Here is a 10065-nt window from a genome sequence, read left to right on the forward strand (position 1 = left end):
GCACCAAAGAATGGATGCTTTTGAACTGTGGTGTTGGAGAAGACTCTTGAGAGTCCCTTGGACTGCAAGGAGATCCAACCAGTCCATTCTGAAGGAAATTAGTCCTGGGTGTTCACTGGAAGGACTGATGCTGAAACTGAAACTACAATTTTTTGGCCACCTCATGCAAAGAGTTGACTCACTGGAAAAGACCCTGATGCTGGGAGGGATTGAGGGCAAGAGGAAAGGGGGACAACAGAGGATGAGATAGCTGGATGGCATCACCGACTCCATGGACATGGGTTTGGGTGAACTCCGGGAGTTGGTGATGGACGGGGAGGCCCCGCGTGCTGCGATTCATGGGGTCACAAAGAGTCGACGCAACTGAGCTATTGAACTGAACTGAGCACAGGTAGCATGTGCCAGTGGCACCACACACTTTAAACAGAGGCACAGAGATCCAAGGATGAGCATAAAAATCATCCATGAGACTCAGCCTGAAAAGTACTAGTCTAGAGAAAAGAGGGACACAATTCTTGCACCAAGAAGAGTCATTAGACTGTGTAGTTCCCAAACTTTCCAAAGCAAGAATCAGAACACATTCCATGACAAAGGATATCTGTGTCACTTTCAAGTGTAAGAAACAATTTAGGGCATGAGTCAGAATATGCAAAGTTGAAAGTTTCTATGACCTTGTGATGCTTTATAAAGGCAGTAAATATTTGAAATCAGATACCATGTTCTAGAAAATCTGGGACTTATGATTATATAATAGAATTACAATGAATAAGGACAAATTCTAGGGTGATAAATTCTAGCTCAATGGGAGGGAAATATTTTATTCTACCTCATAATAAATATTTATTATGAACCTGTTGCTCATTAAAAAAAATAAAATAAAAGCTATTGTTGTTATTTGGGCTTCCGTTGTAGCTCAGACAGTAAAGAATCTGCCTGCAGTGCAGGAGACGTGGGTTCAATCCCTGGGTTGGGAAGATCCCCTGGAGAAGGAAATGGCAACCCACTCCAATATCCTTGCCTGGAAAAATCTCATGGACAGAGCAGCCTGGTGGGCTGCAATCCATGGGGTCACAAAGCGTCGGGCATGACTGAGTGACTAACACTTACACTTACTTACTATCGTTGTTGTTTAGTCACTAAGTTATGCCCAACTCTTTGGCAACCCCAGGGACTGTAGCCCACCATCATCTTTGGGCTAGCGATTTCTGAGGCAAGAATATTGGAGTGGATTGCCATTTCATTCTCCAGGGGATCTTCCTGGACCAAGGATCAAACTCATGTCTCCTGCATTGGCAGGTGAATTTTTTACCCCTGAACCCCCAGGGAAGTCCATAAAAACCACCCTGCCCTTATGTCATTCAAAGTCTAGAGTGGAAGCCAAGCAAGGGGATAGGCAACTACAATAGCCAGGGTGAAAAGCTGTATGCTAGAGATAAGAAAAATATAGGATGGAAACCTGGGGAGTGGAGGGTAAGGCAGAAAAATTTGAGTTTAATCTCAAGGTTTGGTTGCAGATTGGAAAACCTTAGACTGCAATCACCCAGAAATCAGAGATCATGGAGAAGGCAATGGAACCCCACTCCAGTACTCTTGCCTAGAAAATCCCATGGATGGAGGCACCTAGAAGGCTGCAGTCCATGGGGTCACTGAGGGTAGGACACGACAGAGGGACTTCACTTTCACGCATTGGAGAAGGAAATGGCAACCCACTCCAGTGTTCTTGCCTGGAGAATCCCAGGGACGGGGCAGCCTGGTGGGCTGCCGTCTATGGGGTCGCACAGAGTCAGACAAGACTGAAGTGATTTAGCAGCAGCAGCAGCAGAAATCAGAGATATAAGTGGAAAGGGCATTGCCCTAGTGCAGGAAATGCATGGCAACAGCCAAAGCTAAGGCAGAAGTAACGGGGATAAAGAGTACTGGATACATTTAATATTCATTAAGGAAGTAGAATAAATAGGGCTTGGATTGTGGGATGAGGAAGAAGAGTGTCAATAAGAACTGCATTTCCTTTAATTTGGTAGCACCATTCCCCAGGACAGAGGATAGATGGAAAACATGCAGTTTTGCTGAAGATGAATTCAGTCCTGAATGGCTCAATTTGAGAGCAGATATAAAATATAGCCATGTCTGACTCTTTGCAACCCCATGGACTGTAGCCCACTAGGCTCCTCTGTCCATGGAGTTCTCCAGGCAAGAGTATTGGAGTGGGCAGCCATTCCCTTCTCCAGGGTATCTTCCCAACCCAGGGATCAAACTCAGGTTTCCCACAGTGCAGGCAGATTCTCTACCATCTGAGTCATCAGGGAAGCCCCATAAAAAACATGTAGATATCAAGCAGGCAGCTAGAGTTCAAATCAAGAAAAAAGGCTGGAAAAGAAACAAGAATATCTTGCCTTAGTTTGGGTTGCTATAATAGACTATGGGGTTTAAACAGCAAATATTTCTTTCGCACTAGTTTTGGATTTTCAAGATCTAGGTTCCATCAGATTCAATGTCTGATGAGGGTCCACTTACTGGTTTATAGGACTTATTAGGTCCTAACATGGCCTTTCTCTGGTGCACCCATGTAAACAGAGAGAGAGAGCTCTCATGTCTCCTCCTCTATTTAAAAAGCCTTTAATCCCAGCATGAGGGCCACTCTCTGACCTAATTTAACCTCAATTATCTCCCCAAATCCCCACCTATAAACAACCATCATATTGGGGGGTAAGATTTCAATATATGAATTTGGGAGAGACATAAACATTCAGTCCAGAGCAAAAGTCTTAGAAAGTAAATCAAAGAGGTAAATAAATGAAAACTGAGAGATCTAAGAAGACCAATATCCCAAGCAAGGAGTTCCAAATAGAGTAAACAGAGAAAATACAGAGGAGGAAATAGTCCACGAAAAAAATACAAGAATATATAATATGCATTCTAGAAGGAAATGAGTTTCCAGATTGAAAAGCACAAAGGCCCAGAATAACGATGAAAAAGATTTGCATCAAGGACATAATTGAGAGGCTTCAGAATCCAAAGGATAAAGAAAAGATTCTAAGAAGAAAGAACAAATGACATGAAGACTTGGGAATAAGAATGGCATCAGACCTCCCAACAACAATATTGTAAATTAGAAGACACTGAGGTATGTCTTCAAAATAGTCATTAAAAATAATGCTGAACTTATAGTTCTTTACCCAACCAAACTCTGAATCAAAAATAAAGACAGACATCTTACATGCAAGGTCTTTAAAATAGACCTCCTAAGCATGCTTTCTCAAAAAACTTAAGGATAAGTTCCTGAAAAACAAAAAGGTTACAACAAAGCAAGGAAGAGGAAGAAGTGGGAGCCATATAACTGAAGTCTAAGAGTGAGAGAGGTAGAGAGAATCTCTAGAATGATGGGAAAGTCCCACAACAGCAGCTGGGCAGCCATATTAGAGGGCAACGAGTCCAGACTGAAGCAGAAGGGGAAAAGCCGCTGAGACAGAGGTTTCCAGAAGAAAATAAAACTGACAGATCTTCTGACAGGTTTATGGTGTGGAAAATTAGATTGAGAGTCACTTTATAAAACCACTGGAGGATATAGGAAAACTTACTAAAAGATGAATGAAACCTGAGTTTAAAAAATGTTAAGAGGAAAAGAACTACAGGCAAACCAAAAGTTGAACGAGAAAGGACAGGCATTCATAACATATTTCTTGGCTCAAAATGGACACTGTAACATAACTATTAATTGTGAAAACAACGAGTGTGGATAGTATCAAATTACGGTAGTTATACTAGAAAGATACAGGGAAATGAAATATGTATGACTGATGGATGATTATACCAGATATCTATTTCTGTGTGGGCTTCCCAAGTGACTCAGTGATAAAGAAATTCACCTGCCAATGCAGGGGCCACAGGAGACGTGGGTTCGATCCCAGGGTCAGGAAAATCCTCTGGAGAAGGAAAGGGCAACCACTCCAGTTTTCTTGCCTGGAGAATCCCATAGACAGAGGAGACTGGCCAACTACAGTCCATAGGGTCACAAAGGGTTGAACACAACTGAGCGACTAAGCATGCATGCATGCTATTTCTATGTAGCAAACCACCCCAACATTTAGTGAGTTAAAATAACTGCAATTTTATTTGCTTATGAGTTTGTAGATTAGCAATTTGGACTGGGCTCACATTGGCAGTTCCTCACTCACATGACTGCAGACATCTGGGGACTCAACTAAAAGCGTATCGTGTCAAGGCACTGGTACAGGCTCTCTTCTGATGGTAGGTCTAGGCGCCTCAGCTAAAACACCTGCCTGTGTTTCTTGTAGCCTGTCTCCCTCTGGTAGGTTAGATCAGGCTCGTGTACCTAAGAGCCTCAGGGCAGTGTTCTCAGAGAGTGAGAACAAAGGTGTAAACTTCTTACAGGCCTAGGTCTGAAATCCCACAGCATCACTGCCAGTACAACTATTGGTCAAGGCAGGTCCCATAGCCACCCCAGATTCAGAGGGTCAGGAAATAGACTCTTCCTCTTGATATGAAGAGCTACAAAGGCACACTGCAAAGAGGTATGCATACAAGATGAGAGAATGTGATGTGGCCATTTTTTCAATCACTTTTCTACAATGGTATATAAGCATGAAGTCGTTGTCTTCTGTAGAGGAAAATCAGTATAATGTCTAAGGTGGAAAAATCAGCAAATCAGTATGTAATTTAGGAATATGGTAAACAGAACAAACAGAAGAGTTTAAAGTGGCTGTTTTTGAAAAAGGGATCTTTTACAGGACAGGTAACTGCTGTCCTTGTTATAAGCTATAGTGTTTGACTTTTAAAACTGTAGATATATGACTACTTGCAAAAGCAAACAAAGGACTTCCCTGGTGGTTCAGTGGGTAAGACTGTACTACCAATGTAGGGAGCTCAGGTTAGATCCCTGGTCAGGGAACTAGATCCCACCCCCTGCAACTAGGAGTTTGCAGACTGCATCTAAAGCTCTTGCATCCCACAACTAAGACCTGGTGCAGCCAAATAAATAAATACAGAGGTAAAAAGTTTGGCTATATTATATCAACAATTTTGCATCTAGATATATACCAAAAGAACTGAGAGCAGAGACGATAACAGATACACCAACACTCAGAGCAGCATTATTCAGAATAGCCAAAGCTGGAAACAACTCAAATATCCATTAACAGACGAGTGGGTAAACAAAATGTGGTATATACATACAATGGAATATTATTCAACCTTAAAAAGGAATGAAATTCTGACACATGCTACAACATTGGTAAACTTTGAAGACATTATACTGAGTAAAACTGCTAGATATAAAAGGAAAAATATTACATGATTCTACTTAGCAGGGACCTAGAGACAAAAAGTAGAAAAATGATTACCAGGAGCTAGGGGAGGGGGGGAGGATAGTGAGTCACTGGTTAATGAGTACAGACTTTCAGCTTGGGAAGTCAAAAAGTTCTAGAGATTGATGGTGGTAGCAGTTTCACGACAATGAAAATGTACTGAATCCCACTGTGTGTGTGTGCTCAGGCATGTCCGACTCTTTTGCAACTTCAGGGACTGTAGCCCACCAGACTCCTCTGTCCATGGTATTTTCCAGGTAAGAATACTGGAGTGGGTTCCCATTTCCTTCTCCCAGGGATCTTCCCAGCAAAGGGATCAACCCCACATCTCCTGCATCTCCTACACTGGCAGACAGATTCTTTACCACTAGCACCACCTGGAAAGCCCACTAACTGTGCACTTAAAAATGACTAAAATGGGTTGGAGGGAAGCTCAGGAGGGAGGGGATATATGTATACTGATTCACATTGTTGTATAGCAGAAACTAACAAGACATTGTTAAGCAATTATCTTCCAATTAAAAAATTTCAATGCTAAAATGGTAAATTTTGTGTTAAGTATATTTTACCACAATAAATAAATACTATCAGGAAACATTTGGCTACGGAAGGAAGGAAAGATTTTGAATGGTTGATAAAGGAAGACAATGTCTGGTTGATTTCCTTGTGCTTAGTTGCTCAGACGTGTCTGACTCTTTGCGACCACATGGACTGTAGCCCTCTAGGCTCCTCTGTGTATGGGAGTCTCCAGGCAAGAATCCTGAAGTGGGTTTCCATGCCCTATTCCAGGGGATCTTCCCAATCCAGAGATCTAACCCAGATCTCCCACATTGCAGGTGGATTCTTTACCATTTGACCTACCAGGAAAGCCTATTTATTTTCTTTGCTTTTTTTTAAGGTTAGGGAAGACTTGGGGCTTCCCTGGTGGCTCAGTGGTAAAGAATCTGCCTACAATGCAGGAGACCCAGGTTCGATCCCTGGGTTGGGAAGATCCCCTGGAAGAGGGCACAGCAACCACTCCAGTATTCTGCCTGGAGAACCCCATGGATGAGGAGTCTGGTGGGCTACAGTGCAGGGGGTCACACAGAGTCGAACATGACTGAGCGACTAAGCAGCAGCAGGGGAGACTTGAACATATTTAGAAGTTGAATGAAAACAATCTGTGTAGATTTGGGGTTTGACAAAGCTGAGAGAGAGGAGGATAACTGGTAGAGAGCCATGTGTGCTAAAGAAGAGGGTCTCTCAGCCAGGCAGTGAGGATGTTAAAGATAGATTGAATCAGCCCTTTTGGAGATATCACAGACAGGAATCAATGACTCCCTTCCATTTCTGGGAGCCTAACAAGATCATCCTATATGTCTTAAATGTTCCTACTGAATAAAATATGTCAACTGACAAGAGCATTCACCAATTAATTCACATTTATGCAATCACCAATTACTGAACAAAGCTGGAGGAAAGAGTATTTTTAAGTAGACTAGATTGGGACTCCCCTGGTCTTCCAGTGGTTAAGACTTCAACTTCCAGTGCAGGGTTGTGGCTTTGATCCCTGGTTGGAGAGCTAAGGTCCCAAATGCCTCACAGCCAAAAAACCAAAACATAAAATGGAAGCAATATCACAACAGATTCAATTTTTAAAAATCACATAGAAAACTCTTTAAAGAAAAAAAGTGGACTATATGGTCAAAACCTTGGTAAGCTGTTTTCATTGCAAACTTGACTGCATTTTTTGTTGCTATTTTTCTAAAGGGTAGAACATAAACACTTCCTTCATTTTCTAAGACGGCACGAACAGCAAATTCTCTTACCATCACAGAAAGAGAATCAGTTTTGAATGATTTGGGCTTTGGGCTTCCAGGGTCATTGGAATCTAATTGTGAATGCACAGCAGGAAAACTGGCTTGGGGATAGTGTGTAGAGCAAGAAAAGGAAAGAGGAGTGTCTCTGAGAAAAACTGAAAGAAAGATGATCTTCCCTGCATTAACAGAGATCAGAACTCAGTGAATTTTGCTTACTTGTCACCATCTACTTCGCCCATTACTTCTGCCCCTGTCTAGAAAAGTACAAAAACCTCCAAAAAAGGTGAGACCCTCATCACTACACAGAACACTGGAGAGGAAGTCCCCATACTTGTATTTTCAATGAAGAGAGAGGAAAACTGAACATTCTGGAACCCTGGCTTGAGACAGGGATGACACCACTGTTAGCTAAGTTAAAATAGTGACTCAAAATGAAATAATCTCAAACAACTTGATGTGCTTTATAGATGTGATGTTATTGATTTGAGGTAAACAAAGGCAACTTCGGCATCTCAAAAACTAATTAATCTTTTTTATTCTACTAAAATAGTAATCCCTTGCACCAGGTCTGATGTGAGAGAAGAGGCAAAAAATTCTTCAGACTGTCCTCAGAGACATGAACCATATCATTTTATAAATAAAGGAATCATCAGAAAAATACTTCCCTGGTGGCTCAATGGTAAAGAACCTGCCTGCTAAGGCAGGACACACAGGTTCAGTCCCCGACCTGGGAGGATCCCACGTGCTGCAGAGCAGCTGAGCCTGTGCGCCACAACTGCTGAGCCTGTCTGTGCTCTAGGGCCTGAAAACTGAAACTACGACAGCCCATGCACCGCAAGAAAGAGGAGGCCCTGCTCACCACAGCTGGAGGAAAGGCCCGCGCAGCAATGGAGACCCAGCAGTCAGAAGTAAATAAATAAGATTGTTTTTTTAACACGGCAATTATTCCTCATCTTTTCAACGTCTGACACTCACAGCCACATCTACCTACACTGTTAAGAGCAAAAGTGATTATGGACAGTGTGAAAGAGAAGAAATGTGGACACTGACCTACACCTCACATAAACTTGTATCTTCTGGCTTTCCTTATCCAGAAATCGCAAGGACAGCCTTGGCCTCTGACCCAGGCAGGATCTGATCCTAGATCACTCTGGCAGGATTCAAGGTCTTGGCGTTCGTATGTTTCCATGACAAACAGCCAACATTATACAGTCTGCCTCTCTGGAAGGCATTTTACAACTTCTTTCTGGAGGAAAAGTAAAGACAGCAAGGAGAGGATGGAAGAAGGAGAAAAAGAAGCAGGCAGGTGGGGAGAGTAAGTGGGGAGGAGAAGCAAGAAGAGGGCATACGTCATGAGCAGGAGGTGAGAACCCATGAACTATGGAGCCAACACACCAAACAGCCTTGAAAGTATATAAACATTACTGACAATCAGAAAGACTTTGGGGGACCTTTCTGTTATAATTATTTTCTTTCTCTCTCTCTTTCATCCTGCCTAGCACCCTGCCTTTTCTCAATAAATTTTATCTACAGGAAAGTTCTTGGAATTTCAATCAACCAGCCCTCCCTTCTCCCTTTTCTTTTTAACATTTAATATATAAAAATGAGCAGGGGGTCAAGTACAACTGGATGAAATCACTAATCATTACAGAGTTCAAATCGTAGCCCCCTGTAGTACAGAAAATTGTTGTTGTTTTTTTTTCTTTACTGTGGCTAAAGGTGTGAAGGGTGCATCCAGAGCTTTATTATGAAGGGAGCACAGGTATTCATCATCCCACAAGCTCGTCAGCAATTTTAGAGAACTCATGAGACTGGGATGGATTTTCAGGATGCTGCAGAAACAGACACAGTTACACACACACACTGTGTTCCCTGAGCAGTTTCCCCTGTCACTTACCACCACCTACTCTCCCTCCTTTTTGATTGATTGGAAGTGAGAAGGTGTTGCTCCAAAGTTCTTTAGTTCTGTGTTTCCACTTAAAAGAAATTACTGCAAAAAAAAAAAAAACTGTATAAAAACTGCAGTAAAATACTGCTCAATTTTTGAGAATCTGTTATATCTCTTCTGAGGGGAGGTCAGAGAATAGGAGGATGGAAAGCCTACCAGAATTCTCTTCTGAAAAAAATCTGTGCTAATTAGTGTGAGGTGAGAAATACGCGCCTCACATTTCCTAACAGTTAATATTCTTTTCAGTTGTGTCCCTTTATATTTCTAAAAGAAAAACAAAAACGGAGAGCCTACTTTCGTTTCGTTTTTACAGAGAAATCTGAGGACATCTGATTTGATGATAAAAGCAAACATTTAGGATCCAATTCACTGGTTATGTTATACTCTGCCCTCCCACCCCCATCCCAGACCTCCCACACAAAAGTACTGAAGGGAAAGCAAACGAGAAAGATGGAGACTTGTGAATCCGTCCCCACCCCAAGTCTGCAGACACAGGAAACTGCTGAATCTTCCAGGGAGGGGATTCAGGGCAGTAGGAGATGAGGACGAGGAGGAAGGCAAGTCCATGAGAGAGTCTGAGAAGGATGGAAAATTTTTAGAAAAGGAAAGAAGGTGGGGGACAGCTGGTAAAGGCAGAGGTGGGTGGAGAAAAAAGAAAACGGAATAGGGATTCTTTTTTTAAAGGAAGGGAAGGGAGAAAGCAGGAGAAATGAAAGGAACAAAGGTGAGAGAGCAAGAAGCAAATAACAGTATATGGAGACAGAAAGAAATGATCAAAGGAGAAATGGCAGTACTGGGCAGATGGCATTAAATCTCTGACACAGCCATGCCTGCCATTAAGTCCCTGCTCCCATCTAAAACGGCTGGCACAGGAGCCTTCCTGCTCCGGGGTCCTTTGGACTCTTGAGCCCAGCGCCCCTGAGGATGATTTGATTAAGGAGTTGTGGCAGGACCTCATTGCATCTTAATGATTTAGAACTCCCCTTTCACTTCC

At 42.4% G+C, this 10065-nt stretch overlaps 1 non-coding gene across 1 annotated transcript; it reads left to right on the forward strand.

The window, feature by feature from the left end:
* The first annotated feature begins 6242 nt into the window (after nucleotides 1-6242).
* TRNAC-ACA (transfer RNA cysteine (anticodon ACA)) lies at nucleotides 6243-6313 on the forward strand. The gene has a single exon. It is a non-coding gene; the product is annotated as a tRNA-Cys (tRNA).
* Nucleotides 6314-10065: the final 3752 nt, after the last annotated feature.

This window comes from Capricornis sumatraensis, chromosome 1 (genome assembly GCF_032405125.1).
Source record: "Capricornis sumatraensis isolate serow.1 chromosome 1, serow.2, whole genome shotgun sequence".
NCBI lineage: Eukaryota > Metazoa > Chordata > Mammalia > Artiodactyla > Bovidae > Capricornis > Capricornis sumatraensis.